Genomic DNA, 23435 nt, shown 5'->3' on the forward strand with positions numbered 1-23435 from the left:
CTTGACTCCTGAACTATGAATCTGAGAGTCGAAAAAAGGTAGGGGGCTCCCATTCCTAGTGAGGAATGGGGCATTGTTGGGGATACCACAACAATAATCATATGATTTATGATCTTTTTCATGTTTAAATTTTTCCTTATCTGTTATTTGTTTATCACACTTAATTCAATACCTAATCAGTTTGAAACATTGATACAATATTGATCAACAATAAACTTTATCAATGTTAAAGCCAAAAATTTATCATTTTCAATATGTCATTGTCATATGATTTATGACCTTCTTGTTCATGTTTAAGGTCTATCTTCTATGTTATGCATCTAAACATTTATCATAAATTATTATTACAAACGTATAACAAATCTGAAACTGAAAAGAATACATTACATTTGCAAACTTCATCATTGTTCTTGATTTGAAAAAATAGTCATGACTCATAAATTCAAGTTTTATATAAATATAAAAGTATAATTAAAAATAAAGTTTGACATACCCAAGTACCCCCATCCCCTATTATAAAAAATAGCTATACCCATACCCACACCTGTACCCTAAGTACCCCAACCTCCATCCTCGTGCAACCTTGTATATTATATGTTTGTTCATGTATAACATTATTGATTATCATATGTTAGTGAACAAATTATTGGTGCAGGAGAACTCTTACATGGAATGATGAGATAAGGTTATTTGGGTCATTCATGACCTTGTTCAAAGTTTCTTTTATATGTTTTCAATAAGACATTTATCCTAGACTCTTAGGTTCACCTTTAACCCTTTTGTGTGGCTTATTATCAATTTGGGTATATTATGAACTCATTTCTCAATAAGGTCACAAGGGCACAATTTATATAATTTGAATGCATATACTTATTATCTAGGATCTAGTAGTTGTGTTGGGTCAATACAGACTCATTTGAATGGTTAAAATGCCTTTTAGGCTCTAAAATGTAAAAAATGCAGTAAAAGTGCAAAGTTGTTATGCAACTTTGTACCTTTTTACATAACTAAGAAAAAATACTCCTAATCTTTGCTCCAATGGTTAAAACCTTTCAAATATGGTTGGATCAGTTGGAAGACCTTCATAGAGCCCTTTTAGGTGGGTGGAAGGTACAATGTTCATTTTTGGCATTGAAATCAATAAAAAGAACCTTGTTTTATGCATTATAGGTTTTTTTTTGCATGGTATGGATGTGTACAGATGCCTAGGGATCTATGCTTAGTATGGTTGGATAGATATTTGAATGAACTTTGCTAGTGCAATTGGTTTGTGGTCTTGAAACATTTTAGAACTCAAGTTATTCCTATTTTAGTTCTGACAACTTGAAATTCAAGGGTTTCAAGGGTTTTGATTGAAATCGAGATATAATGTGAGATTCCACCATAGGAAAATTATGGTATTTGGTGGAATCCTTTTATTTTTAATGAACTTTAAGATTATTTTGGTTTTAGGTGATAAGATCTAGGGAGAAGGAAGAAACATGATGCCCTAGATTCATATACCTTGTATGCATTAATACACAAACATGTCATCCTAGCATTTTAAGGCCTCAAAATTTCATATTATGGTCTATAACTTGGTAATTAGCATATTTGGATCATTCCTCAACATCTCCAATTAGTGTCATGTTTTTATCATGTGTTTAAATGGTACCTCCTTTGTAAATGTGGCCTAATTAGCCCTTGTGTCTAAATGTTGTCCCCACAGGTTTTCACAATTTGCTTGTTAATGGGATCTCTCCAATTTGGAATCTAATGGTACATAAGAAATAGGAGGTAATCTTGGTGTTAGTATTTTCTTTTCATGCTAACTATTCAAGTTGCAGACCTAAGTCTCATTCCTTGGGCTACTAGGAACCCAAGAGGTTAATGAAGGCACCATGTCCTTTTCTCATTTTGGGGTCTTCAATTCTAGTCAATATGCCAATGCTAATGTAATAAAATAATTTCTTGAATATAAGTTCTTGGTTCCATGTCTAGTGTAGGTTTCTTGTATTAAGCGATATTTTTTGTCAAGGTACAAGTGCAGGGTCTTGAGCCTTGTTTGGGCTGTCAAAACATTTTAGATTGTCATTGTATGTTGTGCTCTCCCAATCTACTTTGTTAGTACCTTACCACTTGCATCAATTATCCTCTAAAGAAATAAATACAAATTAACTCTAAATGCCCAAATACGAAGATTGAATCAGCACTAACATCATTAATGGAGAGTGTATGCTACTGATATTTGAAAGAAGAGTCATCATAATAAGTTCAATCCAATGATCTTTTACTGCACTCAGGTCACTGGCTTTGTTTTTAAACCCATGAATGGACTAGGGTAGAGCAAGGAGGGATGATTCTATGGTGAGATTTTTGAATTCTCCCTAGCAAAGTTTGCCTCTTCATAGTAGAAGATGAGCATTAGTCTTCTTTCTTTTATTGAAATTTGAGGCTCCTTCTTGTCGAGGTTTCATGTTAAGTCCAACTTCTCAACTCAAGATGCGCCAACCAAATGGTGAATATGAATTTTCAATTCTTCACACTTGTGTTTCTACCTGTGAGTGTTTTGAACATGGAAATGATGGCATTGAATCTCACCTTTTAATGTTAAATTATAAACTATTATTTTCATTTGGGTGTTAAAAACCACCAAACCAATTTATGCCTCTTAGAGGGGATCAAGGGTCCTGATTAGTGATCGTAGAATGGCTTTTCTTTCTATTATATCTTCCCATACTTGGTGGGGCAACTAACTTGCATCTTTCATGTGAATGGCTTGGTGGAGATCAGGATACTAATCACCCTAGAGTGATTCCATCCATGAGATAATGTACCTAAGTCTCTTTATTCATTCTATTGAATCTCCACCAATATTCAAACAAACAAGTTATGATGAAGAAAGATCATATTTTCATTTTTGTATCTATCCATGGGAATAAAAAATTAGGAATAATCAATACATCCTAGACTAATGAGTGTCTCTTTTTGCAACCTGACATCATCATTCCTCACATAAATGCTTTTGGTGCCTCTCATGATATTAATGGTAGCCAATGAACTTTATTCTCTTATTCCAAATTATGATAGTTCTACATATTCTTTAAGTCCATTTTCCTAGCATACCTCATGAATTTGGTCTTCACAATTGGTACCATGAATCTTAAGAAAAGATCTTGAGTTTCTACTTTTAGTCTCTATAAGTTATCAATGTTTGATCATCTCATGATAGACAATTGTAATTTCCATTGCTTTGTATATAAAGATTCAATGTGTTTCTTCTTATTAACACTTAGCCATAACCTCCCTCAATGAAATCACACATGGAATCGAGAAAAATTGTGTATTTGATCTTTTGAACATTGACTCTTGAGCCTTTTGAATTTAGATTGAAACTAGAGGGTGAACTTCGATCTTGATAACCATTGAATTCTAGTGTTAAATCAAATGTGGATTCTAAACTTTGCTTGAATAGAACTTGCAAGATGCCTCTTTGAACCACTTTGAACTGCTTTGAACCTTAGTTCAAAGTGGTTTTAAACCATAAATTAATTTTTTAAAACTATTTCTATATTGGGTATCAACATCATAATAGATATCTTATTTTTATTGTTTACTTTTTAAGTACTTAAAGCTAATGTAATGGATAGTTTGATCCCATGACAAAAGGTGAGAGAGATTTGGCAGTTGGCAACTTTGTACTAGCCAACATTACAAGTTTCAACATCACTCAAGATGGCATCGTAAAATCAAAATGGAGTAAGATCACCAAAAAGTGAGAGAGGTTATGGTAGGTTTCTACAACGCAGTCCTATATCACCTAGAATCGCATTCATCCATCACACAAGCTCTGAGATATGCCCCATCAAAGATCATTTTCCTATGGCATTTAGTGACCCTTAGGGATGTTTTGGTTTGGTCTGCATGAGAATGTTTGAGTGCTCAATGAGATGGGATGAGATTGGGGCTAGGGTTTACCAAGTTACTAGGAGCTAACGTAATATACAGTTTGATCCAATGATGAACAATGAGGGAGATTTGGTAGTTGGCAATTTTGTATTGGCCAACACTACGAGTTTCAGCATTAACCAAGATGGTATTGCAAAATAAAAAATGGAATAAGATCTTCAAAATGTGAGAGATATTATTTAGGTCTCTACAACATGGTCCTATAGCACCTAGAATTGTATCCATACCTTGTACGAGCTCTGAGATATGCCTCATCAAATATTGCTTCCCTATGGCATTTAGTGACCCTGAGGGATGTTTATGTTTGGCATGCCCAAGAATTTTTGAGTGCTCAATAGGATGGGACAAGATTGGAGCTAGGGTTTACTTGGCCACTCAGAGCTAACAAAATAGGTAGTTCGATCCCACAACAAACGATGAGGGAGATCTGGTAGTTGGCAACTTTGTACTAGCCAACACTACAAGTTTCAGCATCACCCGAGATGGTGTCAAAAAATCAAAACAAAGTAAGATCTCAAAAAAGAAAGAGAGATTATTGTAATTATCTACAACATAGTCCTATAGGACCTATAATTGTATCCATACCTTGCACGAGCTTTGAGATATGCCCCGTTAAAGATTGCTGCCCTATGGCATTTAGTGACCCTTAGGGACATTTCAATTTGGCATGCCTAAGAATGTTCAAGCACTCAATGAGATAAGACAAGCTTGGATATAGGGTCTACACAAACACCCTGAGCTAACAAAATAGATAGTTGAATCCCACAATGAATGGTGAGGGAGATTTGGTAGTTGGCAACTTTGTATTGGCCAAGACTATGAGTTTCAGCATCACTAGAGATGGCATTGCAAAATTAAAATGGAGCAAGATCTCAAAAAAGTGAGAGATTTTATTATAGGTCGCGGTTACATGGTCCTATAGCACCTGCAATTGCATCCATACCTCGCTTGAGCTTCGAGATATGCCCCATCAAAGATCGATGCCCTATGGCATTTAGTGACCCTTAGAGATGTTTTGGTTTGGCATGCCCGAGAATGTTCAAGAGCTCAACAAGATGAGATGAGCTTGGGGCTAGGGTTTACCTAGCCACCTAGAGCTAAAAGAATAGACAATTTGATCCCATGATGAATGGTAAGGGAGATTTAGCAATTGACAACTTTGTACTAGCGAACACTATGAGTTTCAACATCACCCAAGATGGCATCACAAAATCAAAATGAAGTAAGATCTCTAAAAAGAAAGATATTTTATTGTAGGTCTCTACAACATAGCCCTATAGGACCTAGAATTGCATCTATATCTTGTACAAGCTTTGAGATATGACCCATCAAATATTGTTTCCCTATGGCATTTAATGACCCTTAGGGACATTTTGGTTCGGCTTGCCCGAGAATGTTTGATTGCTAAATAGGATGGGACAAGCTTGGGACTAAGGTTTTCCTAGCCACCCAAAGCTAATGGAATAAACAGTTCAATCCCATGATGAATGATGAAGGATATTTGGTAGTTGGCAACTTTGTACTAGCCAACACTACGAGTTTTAGCATCTCCCGAGATGGCATCACAAAATCAAAATAGTCTAAGATTTCCAAAAAGTGAGATAGGTTATTGTTGACCTCTGCAACATGGTCCTATAGGACCTAGAATCACATGCATACCTTGCATAGGCTCTGAGATATGTCCCATCAAAGGTTTTTGTCCTATGGCATTTAGTGACCCTTAGGGACATTTCAGTTCAGCATGCCCAAGGATCTTCAAGCACTCAACAAGACTGGATGAGCTTGGGACTAGGGTTTACCTAGCCACTCAGAGCAAATAGAATAGACAGTTCAATCCCACAATGAATGGTGAGGGAGATTTGGCAATTGGCAACTTTATGGTGGCCAACACTACGAGTTTCAGCATCACCCGAGATGGCATTGTAAAATCAAAATGGATTAAGACCTCCAAATATTGAGAGAATTTATTGTAGGTCTCTGTAACACGGTCCTATAGCAACTACAATCTCATCCATACCTCGCAGAAGCTCTGAGATATGCCCCGTCAAATATCACTTCCCTATGGCATATAGTGACCCTTAGGGACGTTTCGGGTTGGCATGCTCGAGACTGTTCAAGTGCTTAATGGGATGAGAGAATCTTGGGGATAGGGTTTACCCAGCCACTCAAAAATAATAGAATGGATAGTTCAATCCTACGATAAATGGTGAGGGAGATTTGGTAGTTGGGAACTTTGTACTCGCTAACATTATGAGTTTCAGCATCATCCGAGATGGTGTTGCAAAATCAAAATAGGGTAAGATATCAAAAAAGAAAGAGAGGTTATTTTAGTTCTTTGGAACATGATCTTATAGGACCTAGAATCACATTCATACCTTGTATGAGCTCTGAGATATGCCCTATCAAAGACTGTTGCCCTATGGCATTTAGTGACCCTTAGGGATGTTTCGGTTTGGCATGCCTGAGAACATTTGAGAACTCAATGGAATGAGACAAGTTTTCACACTAGGATTTACCTAGCCACTTGGAGCTAATAGAATAGATAGTTTGATCCGATGATGAATGGTGAGGGGGATTTGGCAATTGGCAACTTTGTACTAGCCAACACTATGAGTTTTAGCATGACCTAACATGGTATTGAAAATCAAAATAGAGTAAGATCTTGAAAAAGTGAGAGATATTATTGTATGTTTTGACAACATGGTCCTATAGCACCTAGAATCACATCCATACCTTCTATGAGCTCTGAGATATGCCTATTCAAAGATCGCTGCCCTATGGCATTTAGTGACCCTTAGGGATGTTTTAGTTTAGCATGCCTGAGAATGTTTGATTGCTCAATGTGACAAGACAAGCTTTGGGCTAGGGTTTACTTGGCCACCTAAAGCTAACAAAACATATAGTTTGATCCCACGATGAATGGTGAGGGGGATTTGGTAGTTGGCAACTTTGTACTAGCCAAGACTATGAGTTTTAGCATCACTCAAGGTGGCGTCACAAAATCAAAATAGAGTAAGATCTCCAAAAAGTGAGATATTTTATTGTAGGTCTCTAGAACATGGTCATATAGGAGCTAGAATCACATCCATACCTCACACGAGCTTTGAGATATTCCCCATCAAAGATCATTGCCCAATGGCATTTACTGACCCTTAGGGACATTTCGATTTGACATGCTCGAGAATGTTTGATTGCTTAATGGGATAGTACTAGCTTGTGACTAGGGTTTACCCAGCCACTTAGACTAATATAATAGACAATTCAATCCCATGACAAAAAGTGAGGGAGATTTGGCAGTTGGCAACTTTATACTAGCTAATGCTATAAGTTTCAACATCACCTGAGATGGCATCGTAAAATCAAAAAAGAGTAAGATCTACCAAAAGTGAGAGAGGTTATTGTAGGTCTCTACAACATGGTCCTATAGGCCCTAGAATCATATCCATATATTGCATGAGCTTTGAGATATGCCACATCAAAGATTGCTGCACTATGACATTTAGTGACCCTTAGGGATGTTTCGATTCAACGTGCCTGAGAATGTTTGAACCCTCAATAGGACTAGACAAGCATGGGACCAGGGTTTACTCAGTCACCTAGAGCTAATAGAATAGACAATTCGATCCCATGATGAATGGTGAGGGAGATTTGGAAATTGGCGGCTTTGTACTGGCCAACACTATAAGTTTCAGTATCACCCAATATGGCATCACAAAATAAAAATGGAGAAAGATCTTGAAAAAGTGAGAGAGGTTATTATAGGTCTCTACAAGCAGGCCTATAGGACCTAGAATCACATCCATACCTTGCACGAGCTTTGAGATATCTCCCATCAAAGATTGTAGCCCTATGGCATTTAGTGACCCTTAGGAATGTTTCAGTTTGGCATGCTCGAGAATATTTGAGCACTCAATGGGATGGGACAAGCTTGGGGCTATGGTTTACTCAGCCACCCAGAGCTAATAGAATAGATAGTTTGATCCCACAATGAATAGTGAGGGAGATTTAGCAGTTGACAACTTTGTACTAGCCAACACTACGAGTTTCAACATCACCTAAGATGGAATCATAAAATCAAAATGGAGTAAGATCTTGAAAAAGTGAGAGAGTTTATTGTAGGTCTCTAAAACACGGTCTTATAGAACCTCAAATCACATCCATACCTAGTATGAGCTTTGAGATATGCCTTGTCAAAGATCGTTTCTCTATAGCATTTAGTGACCCTTAGGGATATTTAGGTTCAGTGTGCCTGAGAACATTCGAGCACTCAACGAGATGGGAAGATCTTGGGGTTAGGGTTTACCTAGCTAGCCAGAGCTAAAAGAATAGATAGTTTGATCCCACAATGAATAGTGAGGGAGATTTGGCAGTTGGTAACTTTGTACTGGCCAACACTATGAGTTTTAGCATCACCTGAAATGGCATTGCAAAATCAAAATGAAGTAATATTTCCAAAAAGTGAGAGACTTTATTGTAGGTCTCCACAACATGGTCCTATAGGACCTAGAATTGCATTCATACCCCACATGAGCTTTGAGATATGATCCATCAAAGATCAATACCCTATGGCATTTAGTGACCCTTAGGGACATTTTGATTCAGTGTTCTTGAGAATTTCTGAGTGCTCAATGGGACAGGATGAGCTTGGGACTAGGGTTTACTTGGCCTCTCGAAGCTAATAGAATAGATAGTTTGATCCCATGATAAATGGTGAGGGAGATTTGGTAGTTTGCAACTTTATACTAGCCAACACTACAAGTTTTAGCATCACCAAAGGTAGTGTTGCAAAATAAAAATGGAGTAAGATCTCCAAAAAGTAAGAGAGGTTATTGTAGTTCTCCACAACATTGTCCTATAGGACCTAGAATTGCATCTATCACTTGCATGAGCTCCGAGATATGCCCTATCAAAGATAACTACCCTATGACATTTAGTGACCCTTAGGGACATTTTGGTTTGGCATGCTCAAGAATGTTTGAGCACTAAATGGGACTGGATGAGCTTTGAACTAGGGTTTACCTAGCCACCAAGAGGTAACAGAATAGATAGTTTGATCCCAAGATGAACGGTGAGGGAGATTTGGTAGTTGGCAACTTTATACTGGCCAACACTACGAATTTCAACATTACCCAAGATGCCATCACAAAATTAAAAAAAAGTAAGATCTCCAAAAAGTGAGAAAGGTTATTATAGGTCTTCACAACATAGTCATATGGGACTTGGAATTGCATCCATATCTCACACTAGCTCCGAGATATTCCTTGTTAAAGATCACTACCTTATGGCATTTAGTGACCCTTAGGGATGTTTCAGTTCAGCATGTTTTAGAATGTTTGTGTGCTCAATGGGATAGGATGAGCTTGGGCCTAGGGTTTACTTGGCCACTCAAAGTTAATGAAATAGATAGCTTGATCTCACGACAAATGGTGAGAGAGATATGAGCAAGATATGTATGCCTAGGCCACTTTGTGCAATATATGAGCAAAAATTGCTAATTAGGCCAAATTGAGTCTTTTCAAGTTTTTGGTCAAGATAGCCTAGGATTAGGTTTTTATGTTGTTTATTAATAGTTTGGAACCTTTTCCAAGTCTTAGAAGTGAAATCTAGTGAACTTTACATTAGTTGCACTTTTTGTGTAAAATTGCAAAAGTTGTAAAAGTTGCTTAAAAATGAAAATCTAACTAGAAACCTTCTAACCTTCAAAAAAATGTTTCCCATGCTCATATACCCAAGCACGGATAGTTATAGCTTCCCAAACTTCCATTGCAACTGTTTTGCAAAAATTGTAAAAGTTGCTCAAGCAACTTTTTGAGCAACATTACAACTTTTCATTTACAAGACTTGGGAAGCCAGGATACTCAAGTTGGGCATGATCCCTCAAAGTTCTCATTGAAATATATTAATTATCTTAATAGAACAACAAAAATATCATTGCCACCTTTAAATGGAGACTTCAGTTTAAATGGAGATTGTCAGTTCCCAAACATGTCCCAGTCAAGTAGATGACTGGTTTACAAAGAAACCAGTATGAAACAAGGCCATGGAAATGAACTCAATGCTCAGGAAGGTTTGGAAACACTAAAATAACTTATTTCCAAATGCTCAACCCTTCACCAATTCCCAAACTCTTGTCATTAATAAATCAACACGCTACAAGAGGTCAAATCCTTCATGGTACTTGACTTAGGCTGGAATATTAAAAAGGACCCTACTAACTACCATTTCCCAAGTGGCCATAAAATTTCAACCAAGGAAATTGTAGTTAGAGGCCCATTTTTGCTGTGTGCACCAAAATGTTGTCCTAAAAACTTAGTTTCACTAAAAATGCAATAACTTGAGTTAGAAAACATGTAGAATGATGAGACCAGAAGAAAAGAAAGATGATTCAAAGCTTTATTTCAAAAATCAATTGCATTTGGTCTAAAAGTTTGTACATTTTGTGCAACATGCAAACAACAGTAAAAATGACTCAAAACTGAATTTCTTTCTTTTCAACTTCTTCCAATCTGTATATTAATGCCCTCCAAACCTCACAAATGAGGTATATATATCTCCTATGTATAATTTAATTGTTAGAACTAATATTTTAATAGTTATAACCCTTTTCCCACTAAGTTGAAAATTTGAACAACTTTTACAACTTTCAACAATGCAACTTTGCTCAAAAAGTGCAATTTTTATATTTTTCACTTGATTCCACTTCTAGGATTTGGAAAAGGTTCCAACATACCTTAAACCAACTAAAAAAAACTTAATCCTAGGATTTTTTGACTAGAAACATTAAAAATTTTGAATTGTCCTAATGAGCAACTTTTTCTTATAAATTGCATAAAGTGCCTTAAGCATACAAAATGGTGTATTTCTTTGACAACCATGGATTTCTCATCCAAGGATTGTTTATTCTAGCCTCAGTAGGTAAAAAAAAACATGAAAACCAAAACATAAACCATGTTCCTTAGTGCTCTGTACCAGGAACATACCCCCAAACATGAATGAAAAGAGAACAATGACTATGGACACAGTGAGATTGGTGAAATGCAACAATAAAACTCTTCGTGTTTGCAAGTTTATAATAAATGGCATCCAATACCCATACTACCACACTTAGGTCCAATTTGAAGTTTTCATTTATTTAGATGAAGTGTTTTAAATAGTTATTTTCAATTTTTTTTTGATGCAAAGCTTACAACCTTCTTTCACCAAAAGCTTCCTAAGTGCCTAGTAGCACCCAACCCACTCCAAGATGTCAATTAGGCTTACTAGCCTTTACCCAATGTTGACCACTATCTCTTCAAGTGGATTCCACTTTTCTAAGGTCTTTCCCCTTCTCTAGGGCTCTTAAAAAACTTGGGTCAATTATAAGTTTTAGGGACACTAGCCCTCAACTAGGCCAAATAAGGCAAAATGTGAAATCTAGTTTCCAAACTCCAAACTTAGGCTAGGATCAACATCACTAGGCTCATACCACATAGATTCATGCACTTTTAGGGTTCTAACACCATTAAAAGATCAAATTCCCAAAATTAGGCCTAGAAATCCTAGTAGGTCAATTTTTAGTTTTCTATGGCTAACTTCCAAACTTTCCAAATGAGGTATCAAAAAAATTTCCTTTTCAAATACCCTTTACTAGGTTCTTGAAGACTCCAAAATATCTTGGGCCAAACCTATTTCGGCATGTCCTAACTCCAACTTGGTTCATAGACCTAATAGCCCTAATTAGGTTGGATTTCCAAAGAAAGTGTTAGGAAATGGGTTCATAGAACTAAAAAAACTACATGGAACTCTTACTCCCCATGAAACATCTCCATTTCACCCTTTTCCTAGGTCAGATCAATTGGTTTGGAAGTCCAATCCCCACTTTTAAAAGTCTGGGTTGAACACATAGGGATATTTAGCATAGGGCCGATTGGTAAAAATATGAAACCTTCTCCTCCAAACCTAAAACTCTACCATAACAAAGTACACTCCCCTAACTTGCATCCCTCCAAGTGGCATCAAATTCCAAACATGGCATCAAGTACACATGTTTGCCCCAAACAATCAACTTGAAAAAAAAATGCAATAACTTAAACAAATGGAAATATAAATCCTTCAAACCAAAAGAAAATGAATCCTAGTTCATTAGGCTATCCAACCATGTCAACTGATCCCTTCTCCTGATCCATACAGTTTTGTACAACACAGAAAAATGTGAAAATGGCATAAAATGATAATTTTATTCATGCAAATGTTCACCAGTCTGTACCATCATGTTGTCCTCTCCATGTACAAAATATTTAAACATTTAATCAATGTATTCAATGGTCATAACCATATTTCAAATGGTTATTCCAATGTACAACCATTTTTGCAACCATATTGCAAAGTTGTTAGCATTTTTGCAATTTTGCTTGACAATTTTTGCAATTTTTGACAACTAACTTCCTATACACCTAGGACTTGACCAAATGAACCTAAGGACAATTAAAACCTTCTAAGGATCAACTAACAGGTCTTAGAAGTGATTTCTTGGTCATATTTGAAGAGAACCTAGTCTTTGGCCTTGTTTGGTGAGGGTTTCATAAAAAGCACATATAGAGAGTTGATGGGTTCAATCCAATTGAAGAATCCTAACTTTAGGATCATATTAAGATATTTTACCAGATTGTATGGTTGGGGGGTAATTATTCCATATAGTTCCTTTGTAAATGGAGGGGTTTTTATGCCTAAAAAGTGGCCCATAGTGCAATAGAAGAGACTTGGTACAAAACAACCATACCTCATCTTTTGATATGTTATAGAGAAGTCAAATGGGTATCCTAATATTCAATTTAGTTTCTTGATGTTATGGGAAAATGTGGATAAAAATGAAAGAGGACAAAATTTGAGGGTTAATTGGGGCTTGTAGGCCTAGTAGGTTGTAGCAGTAAATGCTATATAAAAAAGTGACTTCCAACCCTTGGTTTGGGTTCTTCCAACCTTAAATAGGCTATCCCATGGTGTATGGGTTGAGTTAGGGCATTTTTAGCCACTTAAAAAAGTTAACTTGCTTTCTAACAAAAGTTGCTCATAACTTTTACATAAGTGGCTAGCAACTTAGTAATTTTTTTTTCCTTTTTTTTGTTCTTTTTGCAATTCCTTCACCAAGACTATTTTTGGGTCTTCTCAAGGCATTCTTGGGTTTCAAACTTCCCCCAATACACCATTTCAACATTTTAGGAACACCCTATGCACCTAGAAAGAAAAAAATCGCAACATGACAATAAATTGCCAATCACCTAGACCAATTAGTGACTCTTCCATATAAATTGTGACTTCGTACACCCTAGCTATCACACCTAGGTCTAATGACCCTTATTGATACAAATCACACAACCTAATTTTGCCACTTGGTTCTTAAACCTCTAAGGGTACCCAAACCCAATTCAAGATGATGTCTTGGTTACCAGCCCTTGCCATATGATGACCTTTACTTATCCAAATGGACTCCACTCTCCTAAGGCCCTTCCCTTTTCCTAGGGCTCTTAGAAAACTTGGATCAAAATATGGCTTTAGGGAAAATTTCCCTCAACTAGGCCAATTAAGGAAAAACAAGTAAAAAGGTTTCAAGACTTCAAACTTAGACTTGATTCAACATTTCTAGGACTAAATCACTAGGATTCATGTACTCCACCTAATGCACCCCACCTAACATTTCTAAGACACCTAAATCTTTGCCCAAAGACCCCAAGGTATTTAAATCTATCTAAAGACCTACAAACTCCTTATTGCATACAAAATAACTCAAATTCCTCAAATTTGACCTTTGGTTCAATTTGGTATACTAGCCTATAATGACACCAAGGATCCAATTGACCACTCTTTATCTCTCTCCCTCTCTCCCTATTCAATCTAATGAACCAACTGGATCTGCTCTACATTTTAATGTCTTAAGTATTGCCTCATGATCTGACTCACGAACTTTCCAAAGAGTCTTATTATGTTGTTTTCCACCATATTTTATCAAGTGGACATTTGATGTGCCAAAAAGGTTCAAATAATGAAGAATCTTTCTCTTTGTTTGCCAATCCTTGAATAACCACAAGTTAGGGTTCTTCATAGAATATCATCTAAGCCATGTGCCGGTTACAAAAACCACACTAATATGGTAGTCTAAACCTTCAACATCTATAACTGATTGATCCAATTTTTTTTTGGCTTGGACACAACATAAATAATAATCTATCCCTTCTTCATTTTCTTCAGGTGCAATAATAGAAAAAGCATGGCCTAAAGTGATAAATGTACAAAATATGGTCATTAATTCAAAAAATACTTAGGTAAAAGTTATAAAATTACATATTGAAATTACAAAGATATATAAATATATATATTACCAAGTTGTACTAGATTAGATAAGCAGTCAAAGTCAATAGATGAATCCATCTCTACCATTTCCAGTGCTTGTGGGGGATGATAGGTGTTAATTGGGTCCAAAACCAGTATATCCCATTTGTCCACCCTTTTAGTCAACTCAGAGTCATCCCAATTTTCCTTTGCACATGATGGACAATAGCATGCCATTTTTCATGTGTGGATACTCCATGAACCTGCATCAAAGCCTCTAAAAGAGTACAAATCACTTGATCCTATTAGTGTGCAACAATCCTCATATGGTGCAATGTTAGTATTATCTATCAATCAAAAAAATATACAAACCATAGACTTACCTTCCTTACCTAGACCAATTATAGCATTACACTACTAGATGATGAATTTTGCATCTATCAATATTGCTCCATCATTATACTTTAGTTCTTCATGAGTTAAGGCTCTTTTGATACATGCACCTGCACCATCGTGCTCTCCCTTTCCATGACCTGCCATTGTGAAATTCCACATATATTTAATTCTACACAACCTATGTATCCTGCTCAGCCAATAGAACATCCATGCATTCTTGAATTAAGATATGCAATTCTTTGATTAAATAATGTGCTGATGATATGGTATGCCCCTATTAGCCAAATTTCTATAAAATAGTTAGAAATAACCATGTACAAACTCCATAGAATGTGATCAATCATGCTAATGTAAAAATGGTACTCTCTCAAAATATTCATGTCATCCTTTGTACTTATAGGTGAATGCATGAATGTTATGTGAACAAATATGGAAACCTGTTGAGAAGTATAATACTTTTTTTGCACCTCATTTTGTGGTTGTAGTGTGTAGTTCTCTGTGAAGTCTACAACTAAAATAATGGTTTCTAGTGGAAACCTATCCTTGCACAACTTGAATTGAAAATCCAACCATTGAGCTCTATGTGTATGCCTTGCATACTCGTAAATAATATTTTCAAATTTTTTTTTCATGAACTCATATACTAGAGTCTTTTCAATGACTAAATCACATCTTTGACCCTATTTTCCATCTTTTAGAGCATATGTCACTATCTTAAATTTTTCATAATCTACTATTTCATTTCTAATTGCATGTGTACTTTCCATATGTTCACAAGTTGATAAAACTTGCAAAGAACCACAAAATAAGCATTTACCATCCAAGCATGATGTCTTGTAAAATTGTTGGCCATCCCCTATTTCACATAAAATGTTGGGTATGAATTCCTTGAAGATCTTGGTGGCTCATTCGTATCACAATCTTGCAAAACAAACTTAGAATGCAAAAACACACATATGTCTAAAAACATCAAAATGGTTAGAAAATTCAATATATATCTTACAAAAACAAGTTGTGTGTGTGTGATTTATCTTCACATAAAAAGGTTTACCCATCTCAAAAAATCTTTGAAATATTTGAATTTGAGGATACATACAATTCATTTTTGCAAAAAATTGTGTCTGAGTTGAGTCCAAAAAATATTTTGCATGTGGGTCACAATTTTGGCTACCAATCCTCCTTCTTACAACATCTCTTTGATTAGGGGAAACATGTGTGTTATTTTTCCAAAAATCTTCGATCAATGATTTCAAAGCTTCACTAATTTCTTTATCCTTTCATGGTAGTCTGCTGTTAAATGTCCATAACTCATTTTTTGTTGGATCTTCCAATCTCTCACACTATAGCATGGCTCTCCTTAGAGTACCTCTACCAATTTTCAATGTTTTGCTTGTCTTTCTTATGAGTCAAGCTTTCTTCATTTTGGTACTTACTATTTTTGATGTAAGTACCCATCTTGTGATATTACTATCTTTGGTGTGTGATTTAGAACCCACTTTTTCATAAGCACTCATTAGATTCTTTAGAATGCTTTTCTCATTTGAATCATCTGTCATTCTTAGCCCAAGAATCTTCATGATAGGCCTAAATTTCAAATTTCTCATCATTTCAACAAATAACTAGCATTGACCTGTAATATTTAATTCTTCAAAGAATAATCTCCACATACAATTAACTTTTCTTTGACAAGTACGCTTGCTAATCTTGTCAAGCATTGATTTCAAAATGTTAGTATCAATATCAAACAAATATTTTAGTCTTCTAAAAAGAATTCTAGAAGGTGTTATAAGCTCTTCCATTCCCTCAATATTTTGAACATCAATATAAGGTTGAGTGTTTTGCATACCTTGAACCGAAGATGATGTGCCTTGGAAATAAGATGCAAACGATAGAATATCACCTACTTGATATGTTGATGTTGTGCCTTCAACACGACATGATGGAGTGTGTACATCGTTGGAACTACAAATTATCATCTCTTCAACATGAGAGGATAATACAACTCTAACATTGAAAGATGGTGTAGCTTCACAATTCAATTATCTTCTTGAGCATAACAGTCTCATTTGTTCTCTTTGTCTTTCCAATTCTTCCTCTTTGTTTCTTTGTATTAGTGGTTCTTGTTCCTCTTTGAAAGTCAATTCTTCATTATTGCTTTACAATTATTTTTGTTCACATAGTAGTTTCATTTGATCTCTTTTAATTGCCAAATTTGTCTCCCTGTCTTCTTTTGTTTGAGTTTTTGGTTTCTTCCTTGGTATGATGATGATTTCTATATGTCAAATTATTCAAACATCTAAATTACTTACAATTTGTAAATTAAAAATTATTCAAATACATATATAACTTACAATTATTTCAATGAATACATAATATTTATTAAACAACTTGCCAACTTTCTAACCATTTCCAAATAACAATTCATTCAAACATACAAATTTCAATGAGTTCACTACATATTAAACAACATGTCAAATTATAATCAAATTTGTCTCTATATCTCCACAAACAATATTTCAAAAGGGTTACACTAACCTTTTTTATAGAAAAAATATTCAAAAAGCTTTCAAATAGTGTATCCAATGATTCAATTTGGTGTTTGCTAGCTTCAAAGAGTCTTCAAATAGTGTTTGCTAACTTCCAACAACTTGAAACCCATATTTTTTGTCAGAACAACAAAATGCACAACAAACAAAAAGCTAAATATGGATCAAAGGGGGCCCAAACTTGCTTTATGATCACTTTTTGGTGATTTCACATAGTGCATATGCACTATAGCATGTACGCACTATGTGAAAATAAATCTCTCCCTATCCCACCATCACCCATCCCCTACTCTCTCTCTCTCTCCTCTCCCATTCCCTACTATCTCTCACTCTCTCCTCTCCCATCCCCTACTCTCTCTCGCTCTCCCTCTCCTACTCCCTCTCCCATCACCTACTCTCTCTCACTCTCTCTCTCATCCCTACTCTCTCACTCTCTATCTTCTCCCATCCCCTACTCTCTCTCACTCTCTCTCTCTCTCGTCTCCCATCCCCTACTCTCTGTCTCACTCACTCTCCTCTCCCATCCCCTACTCTCTCTCTTGCTCTCCCTCTCCCACTACCTACTCTCTCTTACCCTCTCTCCTCTCCCATCCCCTACTCTCTCTCTCACTCTCCCTCTCCCACCACCTACTCTCTCTCCCATCCCCTACTCTCTCTCACCCTCTCTCCTTTCCCATCCCCTACTCTCTCTCACACACTCCCATCCCCCTCTCTCTCCCTCTCTTAGTGCCTACTCTCTCTCTCTCATCCCCTACTCTCTCACTCTCTCTTAGGTCTCCCATCCCCTACTCTCTCTCGCTCTCTCTCTCCTCTCTCATCTACTACTCCCTCTCTTACTCCCTCTCCCACCACCTTCTCTCTCTCCCATCCCCTCTCTCTCTCTCTCTTAGGATACTCACTCTCTCTCTCTCTCCCCCCTCTCCCATCCCCTAATCTCTCTCTCACTCACTCACATACTATCATCCTCCTCTGTCTCGCTCACTTTCCCTCTCCCACTCACTCTCCCACTACCTACTATCTCTCCCATTCTCTACTCTCTCTCTCTCTCTCTCTCTCTCTCTCTCTCTCTCTCTCCCATCCCATTCTCTATCTCTGCAACCCCTACTCTCTCTCACACTCTCACACTCTCTCCCATCCCCTACTCTCTCTCTTACACACACTCCCATCCCCTCTCTCTCTCTCCCTCCCCCACTTCCTCTCCAACCACCTACTCTCTCTCTCCTATCTGCTACTCTCTCTTTCTCTCTCAGGCTACTCTCTCTCTCTCTCCCCTCTCCCATCCCCTACTCTCTCTCTTTCACAAAAAAAACTCCCATCCCCCCTCTCTCTCCTCTCTCATTCCCTACTCTCTAGATCTCTCATACACACTCCCATCCCCCCTCTTTCTCCCTCTCCCACTGCCTCTCCCACTACCTACTATCTCTATCTCACTCACTCTCTCTCTCTCTCCCTCTCTACTTTCTCTCTCTCCCATCCCCTACTCTCTCTCTCTCTCACTCTCTCTCTCTCCTCTCCCATCCCCTACTCTCTCTCACTCTCCCTCTCCTACTTCCTCTCCCACTACTTACTCTCTCTCTCTCCCATCCCCTACTCTCTCTCTCAAGCTACTCTCTCTCCCCCCTCTCCCATCCCCTACTCTCTCTCTCACTCACACACTCTCATCCTCCCCTCTCCGACTCCCTCTCCCATGGCCTACTCACTCTCTCTCTCTCCCATTCTCTACTCTCTCTCCCATCCTGTTCTCTCTCTGCCACCCCCTACTCTCTCTCACTCTCTCACACTCTCTCCCATCCCCCCTCTCTCTCTCCCTCTCCCTCTCCCTCTCCCACCACCTACTCTCTCTCCCATCCCCTACTCTCTCTCTACCACCCCCTACTCTCTCTCACTCTCACACTCTCTCCCATCCCCTACTCTCTCTCTCCCCCATCCTAGAATCTCTCTCTACCACCCCCTACTCTCTCTCTCCCATCCCCTACTCTCTCTCTTTCACAGACACACACTCCCATCTCCCCCCTCTCTCTCTCTAGATTTCTCACACACACTACTATCCCCCCTCTCTCCCTCTCCCACTACCTACTCACTCTCTCTCTCCCTCTCTACTCTCTCTCCCATCCCCTACTCTCTCTGTCACCCTTATTCTCTCTCAAACTCTCTCTAATGCCCTACTCTCTCTCACACACTCCCATCCCCCCTCTCTCTCTCTATCTCCCACTCACTCTCCCACCACCTACTCTCTCTCTCAGGTTACTCTTTCTCCCCTCTCCCATCCCCTACTCTCTCTCTTTTACACACACACTCCCATACCCCCCTCTCTCTTCCCTTTCCCATACCCTACTCTCTCTCTCTCTCACACTCCCATTGTCCTCTATCTCTCTCTCCCCCATCCCCTACTCTCAATGTCTCTCTCCCATCTTGTACTCTCTCTCTTCCACCCCTACTCTCTCTCACACACTTCCTCTCTCTCCCATCCCCTACTCTCTCTCCCCTCTCCCATCCCCTACTTTATCTCACACTCTCACACTCTCTCCCATGCCGTATTCTCTCTCTCTCTCTCACACACACACTCCCATTCTCCTCTCTCTCTCTTGCTCCCTCTCTTTCTCCCTCTCCCACTACCTACTCTCTCTCTGCCATCCCCTACTCTTAATCTCTCTCTCTCTCTCTCTCTCTCTCTCTCTCTCTCTCTCCCATCTTGTACTCTCTCTCTGCCACCCCTACTCTCTCTCTCACACACACACACTTCCTCTCTCTCCCATCCCATACTCTCTCTACCACCCCTACTCTCTCTCTCTCACTTCCTCTCTCTTCCATCCCCTACTCTCTCTCTCTCTCTCTCACACACACACACTCATCCCCCCTCTCTTTGTCTCGCTCTCACTTTGCCTCTCTTCCCTCTCTATGCACTATTTAGGTCTCAATAGTGCATGTGCACTAAAGTGCGTACACACTAGTAAGACTCAAATTTGAAAAGCTTTAAATAGTGTGTGTGCACTATAGTGTGCATGCGCTATTCAAATATTTGCATTCTACCAAGCCTAAGACTTGATTTTTCCTTGGGGATCCAACCCAAAGGTTTGGAGTCTGTAAATTGGTTTCAGACGTGTTTTGCTACAAACACAGAAAAATGATTGATTTTTCTTGTATGCTCTCCTTCAAGATTCCTCATGGTTGAGCATCAATAAGATTGGGTTACATGACATTGTAGGTCTCTGTGTTAGCTATATAACCATATAATTTATTTTTTATTTGAACTATTTCAAGCCTTTCATCTATAATTTCTTTCGAATATATGTCCATTTTTCGTCAAAAACCAACATGTACTAATTGGGTTGTAGATTTAGCTCGTTCATTGAATTTTGCAACAATTTAGTTTTTTAGAAACTAAACTCTGTTCTACACACTTTGAAAAAAAGAAGTTTTGATTTTAGATTAGTTTTCAATCATTTCTAGGGGGCACACATAGATATTTCATGTTTTCAAGATGTGTCAAGTTAAAAAATTCATTAAAATAAAATACACATTATAAAATTACCTGAAAAATTTGGGATAAACTACATAGTGTTAAGTAACTTTTGACTAGAGCAATTAAAGAATTTCAAAAAAAATGTTAAAATTTTAGGGGGTTCACACTTTTTACTATGTTATGTTTTTTTGGAATAAATAGTACCACTTTCTGTGGCCCCCTTTTTTGAAGACCTAAAACTAAACCATTTTAAAAAAAATAGTTGTTTAGAAACTAGATTCAAAGGACTATGACTTTTTTTTTTGTCATATCTTAAAATTTTGAGTGTAACTATCTTCAAATTCTTGTTAAAGTTCAAAAATTGTTGATTTCAAAAAAAAGATGTCCACTTATACCTCGCTTTTGGCACCACAACTTGGTGCACTTCTAGATCTATCTTTTCTTGTGATTATGTTCTCTTGTATACAACAAAAGGATTCCATATCTGAAAACTCAATATTCTGTACTTTAAACAAGTCTGATAACTCACCAAGAATTTCCACCATTCAGGTGTCAAAATTTCTTCTATCAAATGTAGGACTATCTTTCCTGAACATGCTCACCATGGATCTCCCAAAGTTGTTAAACTTTTTCTTCAAGGACCTGATGCTCTAATACCAATTTTTAGAAACAATAGTCCACCAAGATAACTAAGGGGGGGGGGGGGTGAATCAGATATCCAACGATTAAAATATTTATCTTTCTTAAATAAACTTAATCATTCAACAAAAGTAAAAAGAAACCATAACAAGATGCACATAGATAATTACACTAGATATGTTAACTAGGGAAACCCTTGATCAGAGGGAAAACCCTCATGGGAATGCTGCCCACATGATGATGTATTAATATACATATTCCTTGTTAGAGGATGGACCCTGTTAGGATTCTATTACAACATTTAGTACATAGAGTCCCTGTTAAGAGACCTTGAATCCCTATTAGGAGATTCCAACCCTATTAGGATTTGTGCCAACCCTGTTGGGAGTTGTAGTACAATGTATGCGAGAAAAGTCCACTGCCCAAACATGTAATTTCAACTACAAGAAGAGATCATTGCCCAAATAATTAATTTACTGGGTGATCGCAAGAAGTTGGGTCGCAATTTCGCGGAAGTTGGATTATGCTTCGGGCACCCAAGCCAAATTTTAAAAATCAGGTACCTGATATTTAAAACGGATCGGGTGCCCGAGCCGGTTAACTATCGGGCACCCGCCTTTTTAAGAATCGGGTACCCGATTCCTTAAAAATCGGGTACCCAATTTGTAAAACTTTTATATAGCACTTTTAAAGCATTTTAGAGGTCATTTTCATGACCTCAAAAATGGGAGCCCGATTAGAGACGCATACGGGAGCCCGTTTCTCAGCCCTACCGACTACCCCCTTGCTGCTAGTTTTTGATACACAGGCATTTTAATATGTTTTATACTATTTTACTTTATTTTTTTCAATTTTCAATTTAATATGTATGTTAATTTATTATTTTTTCACTTTTCATATGTACATAAAATTGTAAATTTACATTGTTAATGAACTTAAATGTTTAAATTTTTGTATTTGTTAATTTAAATATAGTTTCGTAAATGTTTATTTAAAAAATTATTATTTTAGATGTTTTGAAATGTATTTAATTTATGTATTTATTACAATGTTGAATGATTATATTAGATGTAAATTTATTGTTTAAACATGTAATTTTACAAATAAATATAACCTCGACCTGAAACCATAGAACCTCGACCTAAAACCATATAACCTCAACCTAAATTTATTGTTTAAACTATAATCTTGACCTAACCATATAAATAAAACCCTAAACATATTATAAAATACTTAATCACATAACAGTCAGCCAAGGGATCCAAACAAAAAACTTATAGTATTTAAAATGATTTTACTTAAATTGTATTGTACTTTGTTTCATGGACCGAAAATGGATGATGTAAACTATTGTATAAATGTATATTCTTTCAGCCTTTCATACCCTGTGACATGTACAGTAGATGATTGTGCATTCTAAATTAATTTGCCAAGTGGCATTCGGAACAAATGTATATAAATTATTTAAATGGATTGAATTGAAGTAGTTAATATGAACTTTCATGTGGACAGGTTATTTATTTTACTTTTAGTAGTTTATAATTATTTAAAATGAAATGTAAATGTGCTCATTAAGGAATGCAATCTCTTATGTTTTTTATAAATGTAAATTATTGTGTGTATGTTATTGCTTGCTTGGTAAAACTTTTGATTAGTTCTTTGGATCCCTTGGCTGGGCGTCATTTAGGATTAGTTCTATAATGTCAATTTGTATTGAATTTAACTCTAATCATAACCCTTACTATCATCTTAACCTAAGTAATCTTAATTTGCTAAAACCTACACCAGGTAATATATAAATAATTAAATAGCTTTCCTATCTTACCTTGAGTACTAATTTTATAAATGTCAAACCCTAAGATTGAAAGGTAACCCTGGCCCTTAACTAATTAATATTATACTTATAAACCAAATTGAATTAAACCATGATCATAAACCTAATTATATATCCCAACTTAAGAGTAGAAACCTTGAATTCAACCTTAAAAATCCTTTCCCCAACCATTAACCAAATTGAACCATTACGGGCTAGAAGATTGAACCAAGTTAAACGTTGACCTTAAGACTAAACCAAATCACCCTAAACTAGAACTCAATAATATATTGAACACTTTAAAACAAAATTCAAACCTAACTTT

Source organism: Cupressus sempervirens, chromosome 6 (genome assembly GCF_028749045.1).
Source record: "Cupressus sempervirens isolate cs-2001-9-10 chromosome 6, ASM2874904v1, whole genome shotgun sequence".
In the NCBI taxonomy this organism is placed as follows: Eukaryota; Viridiplantae; Streptophyta; class Pinopsida; order Cupressales; family Cupressaceae; genus Cupressus; species Cupressus sempervirens.